The sequence below is a fragment of the Dipodomys ordii genome, unplaced genomic scaffold (genome assembly GCF_000151885.1).
Source record: "Dipodomys ordii isolate 6190 unplaced genomic scaffold, Dord_2.0 Scaffold11, whole genome shotgun sequence".
Lineage (NCBI taxonomy): Eukaryota > Metazoa > Chordata > Mammalia > Rodentia > Heteromyidae > Dipodomys > Dipodomys ordii.
Window position 1 is genome coordinate 14,413,928 of NW_012267227.1, and position 9,397 is coordinate 14,423,324.

Consider the following 9,397-nt stretch of genomic DNA (forward strand, 5'->3'; position numbering starts at 1 on the left):
TTAGAACAAATTAATCATGGTTTGACAACCTAACTGGCGTTAACTTAGCCCTGGGATTGTGTTGGAAGCTTTCTTACTGCTCAAGGCACAAAAGAGAGTGAGGATGGAAATCCAGGAGGTGGAATCAGCTTGAGCAACAGCGTTCTGCGTGGGCAAGCCCAGGTTGAGGCTCCATGGCAGCTGGTGCTTCTTGGTCCCAGGATCCTGCTGCCTTCAAGGGGAGGGGAAGGAGAAGGGGAGGGAGGAAGGGAAAAGGGAAGAACAAAGGAGAGGAAGGGAAAGACAAAGGGAGGGGAGACAGGAAGAGGGCAAGGGAGAGGAGGAAGAGAAAGGGGAAAGGAAGAGACAGGAAGGGGAAGGGGAGGGGGACAGCAAAGGAAGGAGAAAAGGAAGAGGGTGAGGGCATGGGAGGAGGAGGGAAAGAAGAGGGAAGGAAGAGGGAAAGAAAGAAGGAGAGGGAAGGGAGGAAGGGGGAGATGGGAACAAGGAGAAGGAGGAAGAGAAAGGGAAAGAGGCGGGAAGGGAGCAAGGGAAGGGAAGGCTTGGAGTAGGGGAAAGGATGGAGGGATAGGAAGGGGAAGGGAGAAGGGGAGATTGCATCTGGGAAACAGCATGCCCACTTGCCACTGATCCATCTCCAGGGGTCACCCATCTATCTGTATAAGGCAGTTTTGAGAAGTGGGTACTCATTCAGCCAGAACAGACCAGAGGGAAACCCTCTAATATGAAAGAGATACTTAATAAATGAAACCTTGGGGCATAATGATGAGAAACAGGCTACAGGGTCCCTTTGCCCTCTTAAATCAAGGAACTTCGGAGGAATTGACCAAGTTTGTGAGTAGAAAAGGGTAACCAGAAGGCACAAGCTTTTCAGGGAAAGAACTGGGGATCTGGTAAAAGAATTTCTATCAGAGTATTTCCTTTACAACAGGTGGTTGTAAAGGTGAGGGTCTTTGGCCCTTTTGAATTCCATTTGGGATTATCTAGAAGGTGAGGAGAGTGGTGAAGATAGTTTTGCAGCAATGCAGATCTGCTGTTGGTCATGTCAGGATGTTAATAACTCACCAGCACAGCAAACGCAGGTCCCATGAACTAGACATGGGTGAAGGTACAGAGGCCATGAGACTCTGGGTCGGCCTTCCCCGAGATGATGCTGAGGTTTCCTTGAAGTCCCAGTGAACAGGACAGAGTTCTTTGGTCCTCTGATCTTCCTCATCCATAAGACTGGCAGTTACATAACATTACAGTATTGTGAAAGTCCTGTCCAGTTCCAAGCTCCCATCTCTCCACTCCAGGCCCATCAGAGAGCCAAAGCTAATTCCTAGCTGGTGTGCCAGCTGTCTACAAAATCTATATGATACTCCGAAGGAACTGATTTTTTTTTCTTCTGGTAACAAGGAAGCGGCCCTCATCTCAACAGAGAATATTCCCGGAGAAATGGGAAAGCATGTCTTCCTGCACCAGCATTTGTACCAACTGACAATCCTAGGCAGGTATTTACGAACCAACCAGGAGAGATCTGTCAAAGCAAAGTGTTCACTTCCCTTCCTGTCGAATTGAAAATGCAAACAACACCTATCTCAAAGTGCTAACCTTTCTACCAGCAGAATCTTATTTTGCTACCATGGTGTCCTTATATACAACAGTACTATGAAATACTGTGGCGAGCTTTTGTGAGATAGTTACTGAACTAAAGAAGGGAAGGAAGAGGGGGAAAGGACGAAGGAGGAGAGGGAAAGGAGGAAGGAAGAAGAAGGAGAGGGAAGGGAGGAAAGGGGAGGAGGTGGGAACTAAAGTTCAAACCAAAGTTCAAAGAAGTAAAGACAACCTTCCAAGGTAATACATTAAGGAAGTGATATAACTGGGTTTTTTAATTTTCATGTTGGTAGTGAGGCTTGAACTTGGGGCCTCTCAGCTTTTTTACTAATGTGAGCACTCTTATCACTTGAGCCATACCCTCATTTCAGGCTGGTTAATTGGAAATACTGAGTCTCATAGTCTTCTTTGCCCTAGCCAACGGAATCTCCATCATCAGATCTCAGCCTCCTAAGTAGCTAGGATTACAGGCATGAGCTACCAGCTCCTGGCTTTTTTGTTTCATTTCATTTTGGAATAGTTGACTCTCAAATTCAGTATGTTGATGAGTTGCCTGGTTTTGCAACTGTCAACATGCATAGACTTTGGTGTTAATATGAAAAGGATTTAAAAGCAGACCCTACCAGCTGCAAGTAGTGGCTCTGGGCACTAACTGATGTTAACGGGGCTTAGTTTTCTCACGTGTGAGGATTAAATGATATCCTATAAGTAAAGCTTCTAACACACGCTAGGCCTTTAGCAGATGGTTTGTGTTTTTTTTTCTCCTAAGTTTGCAATGTCTAAAGCAGATCCTGAGACAAGGGTTTGAATGAGGGGTAGTATCCGGGAGGTGATCCTGCAAGTACAATGAGGAAGGAAGGCAGAAGGAGGAATGTTAGCAAGCAGGGAGCCAAGGTGATAGAGTGGGGGTCAAATTCCACTTCAAGTCCCAAACCAGGAACCACCTCTTCAGCCCACCTACCATCCCTCCCCCAGTTTCCAGGTCAGAAGTAGGGGCCAGCTGGGTGTTGGTAGATGACATCTGTGATCCTAGCTACTTGGGAGGCTGAGTTCTGAAGATCACAGTTCAAAGCCAGCCCAGGCAAGAAAGTCCATGAGACTGTTATCTCTAAGTAAGTACCAAAAAAGCTGGAAGTAGAGCTATGGCTCAAATGCTAGAGGGCTAGCTTTGAGCAAAAAGAAGCTTAGGGACAGCACCCAGGCCCAGAGTTCAAACCTCAGGATGGGCACCAAAGGACATTTTCAAACCCAAAGATTGTGAACATGGAAAACGTCCTCCTCCCCAAAAGGGTGATAAAGAACTGTGGTAAAGGACTCTCCCACTGATGTAATTCCTTCAGTAAATACAAGAAACAAGGCGGAGGGGAATGAGGCCAGGTCCTGCCAGTTAATTGTGAGTGATTCTTCAGTGACCAGCAGAAACACTGAGACCCAATACTAGCCCCTGACCCAGCCAAGACACTTCCAGGCTACAAAGAGGACACATTTCACATGCAGGTCGTGCAGAGCCCAGAGCACCCGCCTGCATGCTCTCTGTGCCCTGTGGAGAAAATGGCTAATGCTGGTGATAAAACAGGACGGCTCCGTTATTCAGTTCCACAAGCACGGTTAATTGTCAACACCGCAGTCGCTTTAACTGCCAATAAGCACCATCTCATTGCCCATCAATTGTGTGATGGGAGGAAAACAGGCAGTTTGGTGGATGATTTTGAGATGAGACACATAATTGTTACCTTCTCTTATAGGAGGTTTTTGTTTTCTTTCTTCACTCCCCCTGTCCTCTCCACATAGTCGATATCAAACTATTACAAGCCAAAGCCAAATTTATTCTAGCATTCATCTGAGAACTGAGGCTTGCACTTACTAATTCCAGAACTCCGTGGTTCTCGTTGGGATTTTATTCTCATCTTTCTCCAAGCACTTTCATATCTTTTAATCCATTTATCCTCTTCAAAGTGCCTTGAGCTTGGGGGGAGATGGCAGGAACGCTATTTGCCAAGGAGGACATCGAGACTCAGGCTAGCAAATTGACTTGTCTACAAGCTGACTAGCTGTGGTCAAGCTGATTCCCACTCATGTGCACAAGGTCACATTCAGTTCGGTTCTCATGGTTAGAAAATTTGTGTGTGGGGGGGGAATGAATCAATGGGGAGAAGTTCTATGTCTTCTTCTCTTCATTCAAGCAAACAGCAGAGCTCTCTGCTCTGTACATCACATCAGGGAAGACATAGTTTAAAAAAATAAAATTAATTATATACTTCAAAATAGCTAGAAGAGAGGATTTTAAATGCTTCCCCACAAAGAAATGATAAATGTGCGTGGCAATTAATATGCTAATTACCCAGATCTGATCATTATACAACATATACATGTATTGAAACATCCCTCTGTACCTTATGAATCTGTACCATTATGTACTCATTCAAACTAAAAAAAAAGTAATAATAAAACAAAATTAGACTTGGATAATTCCACAGGCTTTTAGAGAAAAGTAGGAAGGAAAGTAAAGCACTCTTGAAATGCCCTCAGGGCATATTCTAGGCAAACTGTGGATGGGGGGGGGGGGAGTTTTCCATCCCACATTGCTGGTTCTTCCACCTGCTGCTTCACAGCCCCAAGACTGCATCTGCCAGTGCTCTTGCTCGGGACACGCCTTCCACTCCCACTATGAAAACATTTCCCTGTCGTATAAGCTATATGACCTAAGTAACTCATCCTGAGTTATCACCCCATGCCCTGAAGATATAGCACACAACACACAAGTTCCTTCACAAACAGTAGCTGTTTCTTCATGAATTCTCAAATGGGAACATAGAGGCATGTAGGGAATGTAGAGATTTAAAGAAAATGCTAGGGAAAGTGATGATAGAGACTTTTATATTATCAAAAGGGACACAGGCTTGAAAAAGCTTGCTCATTTAAGGTAAAAGTTCTGTAAGTTCATGAACCACCTAGGACGGAAGTACCCAAACTACTATGTTATGTGAACTCATAAAACACCTGGAAATGATGGAGAGCTTGGGTCTACCATTTCCATCTGTATGAGCTAGATTCCGCAACACAGAGAGACACAGCCAATGCATGAGATGGAGCTCTGAATTACTCTGCTACACTGGAAGGTAGGGGTAGGAGGGTGACCAGAAATAATCTAAGAGTGTGTTACATATGATATGTGTCATGTAAGATGGTATAATCACTGGAGATGCAGGCTTCTTCCCAACTCACAGTGTTCTGGTGGAGGATTTTAGCCACAAATAGACAGTGTACCATTGGTAAGCAGAAAGGAAATTTACCCTGAAAGGTACTGAATGTCTCACAAAACCATAGAAAATAGATGGGTAGTCACTGAGGTCAGTAAAGCAAAATAGAGACCTTTGAGAACAATTCACTCAAAGACCCACCACCAGCATTGTTGCTCTAGCCATCAACCACAGCTATGCAGGACTTTGCTGCCCCCAGACAGACCTGCCATTCTAACTCTTAATTCCATCTCAGGCTCCAGCAATAATGGATAGCTGACCTACCATTATTTGTGTCTCCAGAGTATTAAGCACTCAGTGAGAAATAAGTTGCTTGACCACAGGTCAAGGCTCCATTATCTTGCAAGTTATCTAGGTAGTCAACGGTTGCCATAATCATGCAACGTAACAAACCTTCTAAAATGCAAAAGCTGGTTACAACAGCTACAGACTGGGTCAAGATCAGGTCTGTTCTACATAGCTCTCAGTCTCTTTGGAATAAAGGCCTGTGGGAATGGTTTGTCTCATATACAATGTTTTCAGCACAAAAGCCCAAGTCAAAACACACAATGCTTCATGAGACCCTAGCACCAAACTAGCATACTGCTACATCCACCTCTCATCTACATCCATGGGCCAAACACAGTTGTGTGGCCAGTCCCAACCACAGAAAATAGGAAATAGGCTCTCCTCACTGTAATGTGTGGAACTGCAAAGTCACACAACAAAGGGCATGAATGTAGATCACTGTAATGAGGGAGTGTATAGATTACTGCAAATTCACTCTACCACGTGCTTTCATCTCTCCCTCCAAGTTAAAAAGGGTGTACAGCTTCTGGTCAGCCTGATCATCTTCAGGCAAGAGCCTCCCACAGACAAGGGGAGCAACCTGAGGAACCATAGAGATCAAGCAACCCCAACTCTTCTTCCACTTCACCACAGAGAGTTATAATTCCAACGCAAGGTCCAGCTGAGGGTCAGGATTCAATTTCAAATTTTCTAAGATGTGTGCTTATTCAGTCTATTTCAGCCTGTGATACCCATCAATTGTGTTATTTCCCTGGATGAGGTTTTTTTCTCCATTTTTATTAGAAATGACAGCTCTTTTATTAAAAAGCAGAAACTATTATATTGAAGAAAAATACCAGCAACTGTAATCAGGTACTAAAGGATATGAAAGTCCTATCTCGTAAGGGAGAGGAGCTGGCTCTGTCTTTATAGGATTTGTAGTTTGAGTGGTTTATTAAGTCTGACACCAGGCCTGCAATTACCACCAATTATTTGGTCATAGTGTCAGTTCCATTTAAAGTGAGAAAGTTAGTGATGGCAACAGCTTATTTTTTAATAACTGATTTCAGAGAAAACCATTTTGTGTTCAATTGCTACTTTCTGACTTCCTGACCTCCAAATAAAAGCTTTGTACCTATAGGGTGACTTGCAGGAACCCTCCTCAGGAAAGCATTCAGTAGACACCATTACAGGCTGACAGTGAGTTATATATTCACTCAACCATTCATGCATCCTACTACCTACACGTAGATTAACCCACCAGGTGCTAGCTCCGGCTGTAAAAATGCCTTCCGACAAGCTGCATTTCCACAAGATGTTTAAGTGGAAAGCCTACATCCTCTGAGCAGGAAGAGATTTTACAGATGCTGTGTAGTGATTATGCATGAAGAAATGCACCCTCCCAGTCTGCAAGTCAACTGACTTAAAGATCTGAGAGGCGTTGATTGGTTGTTTTGTTTGAATGTCTGGTACTTCAGATGAAGGAGTGTTTTCAAGTCACAGGAATTCTGAAAGGATGCTGTCTCAGACTCTAACAGAGGCCATAACTCCAAATTTGAACTTGCCCAAACTTTAGTGAGACCACTTTTTTTTCTCCAAAATCAACAACTTTCCTATTTCAAGGCACCTTTTCCCACAAACTACATCTGATTTAGATAATCTAGGGCACTATTTTATACCTTAATATCCTTCCTTTCTACTTGTAAATAGTTCAGTATCCTGTTCACCCTCTCCAATTTAGATTTGTATTGAGGGGCCAGGAGATAACTTGGCTTCTGTTTCTTCTCTTGCTCCTTTCACTTACTATTATGATTCTGAAATATAAACAATAACTGAAAGGACTCAGAAAGTATATATTTAAGACATGTAACCATCCCATCCACCCAAACATCTGAGCAAATAAGATGCCTAGCTTTAGCTCTGGCACAAAGAATGACTACTGGCAAGAGACAAGTATGAAGTTGTTATTTTCAACTTCTGTTCATTTTGATGGAGTGGGAGAGGAAAGAGAGATGGGAAAGAAAGAGGGAGTTAGGAAGAATAGTGTATACTCTTTTTTAAAAGACCGGCCAACAAAATCTGAGCAAACCTATATACCTATTGGTCAAGTCTTCTAACTTGAACTGACACAATCTGCCATGTTCTCTTTCACGTTTCAACATGACTACTCCAGGAGACTGAAATTTTAAAACACACACACACACACACACAACATATACATACACAGAGCCATGATGATAAAAGATGACACCCAGCCTCAGCAAGGACATGTTGCTTGTATTTTCCAACTGGCTATTTCTAAAAATCTATGGCAGTTTCAGAAGAGTTCCAAAGGAATCCTCCTCTCTCTTCCACATTTCAAGATTCTGCATCTCTATCCCTCGCAGCCCTGCAGAGAAACTCCAAGGACGAGGCTTCTTGCCAACAAGTTGCACAAATTACACCTCGCTCTTCAGAACACATGTTTTTCCTTGGCACCCATGGTACCTCTTTCAGACTCTTCTCACTCACCTTCCCCCAGAATCCAGCACCCTGATTGTGGGTGAATTCATTTGCTCCCTCAAGGCCTGATTTTCCCACCTGTTCAATAAAGGTTCAGCTAAACACTCTTTAATGTTCCTTCAGTGCAATATTCAGGGATGTAGACGTTACAGCAAGCCTGAGACCATTTTGAAGAGGTTATTTCATCCTTAGTAAATGTTTGGGTGGTAGGAAGATCTCCGAGAACATAAAGAGAAGAGAAAAAAAAACACACAAGTATTTTATAACTTCTAGTAATGGTCAGGATCCTACCAGAATGAACCCTCCTCACATAGCTACTGTGAAAAATAGACATAATGCAAGAAGTAGCTATATTGGGGCACACGAGGATAAAGAAAAGTAGAGTTCTAGAATCTATAAAGGAGAGTGAAGGCGGGGTGCATTATATAGAATAAGTACTTCATTCTGCTGCTTCCAGCCTGAGGGCACACTCTGTAACTGCACAGCAGATCCAGATGAAAAAAAAAATGATCTTCCTGGCCTAGGAAACCATAATACTGACTCTAGGGGAAGTGCAGTTATTGAAGAGAGGGGAGATTTAGAGAGAAAAAGAGCCAGAAAGGATACCCCCAAATTCTGTCTGCTCACATCACGAATCACCTATGTATGAAGCAGTCTGAAAGCACCTCTCAGCTAAAAGTAAAAAACCTGAAGTGAGTGTGAAACTGGAACAAAGAATTTGGAGCTCAAATTCAACCAGGTTCATTGTGTGCTAAATGAAAGAAACTATGACTCATCCAAGAAATCTTAACAGAATCCAGAGTCTCTACATCATAAAATGTATTATGCCCACAACACAGTCAAAAAGTACTCAAAATATAGCAAATCGTTGTTAATAGGCAGCCCTAATATGACAGTTACCAACAAGATGGAAAAGATATGTGATATTTATGCTATTGCCTCCCTTCCTGTGAGGTTCAAGAGATGTGTTAGACAATTGAATAGAATTTAAACTTTTCATTTTAACCAAGTACTGGCAGCTCACACCTACCATCTAGCTACTCAGAAGGCTGAGACCCAGAGAACACAACCTGGGCAGAAAAATCTATGAGACTCCATCTCCAATTAACCAACAAAATTCTGGGCTGCAGGTATGGTTTAAGGGATAGAGCAACAACCCTGAGCAAGAAAGCTGAGCAAGAGCATGAGGCCCTGAGTTCAAACCCCAGTACCAGCACAATTTTAAAAGAAATGGAAAACTCATCCTCTTCATGATTTTTAGTCCTAAAAACATTGTATTTCTCTAAAATTTGTACTCAAGGAGCTCTCCATGCCCGATAATTACAAAAGATTCTTTCACTACTACTTGTCCCAAGCTGGAAGAAGACTATTCCTTCAATACAAAGGACTTTTATTCAGCCTTTGCTCTATCTAGCAGGGCTAGATTCTCCTATTCTCTCAGAGGATCTATTACTTGCATTCTCTTTCCAGTTCCAATCCCATGCCAGTCAAGGTACATGACCGTGAACCATAAAAATGAATGCTGGTTGATTAAGCAGAAAAGAAATTTACAGGAACAATCAGAGTAGTCCATAAAAGTGACAAGGGGCAAATTCCTGTTTTGAGCCATAGTAGAATCAGAAGAAATCTATTTCTGCTGAATATTATTAAGGTATATAAAAGTTATATATATATCTAAAGTATATAACTCACATTTTGATATGTACATACATTGTAAAATAATTACCAGAAACAAGCTAATTAAAATGTATACTATATAGTTAGCTTTTTCC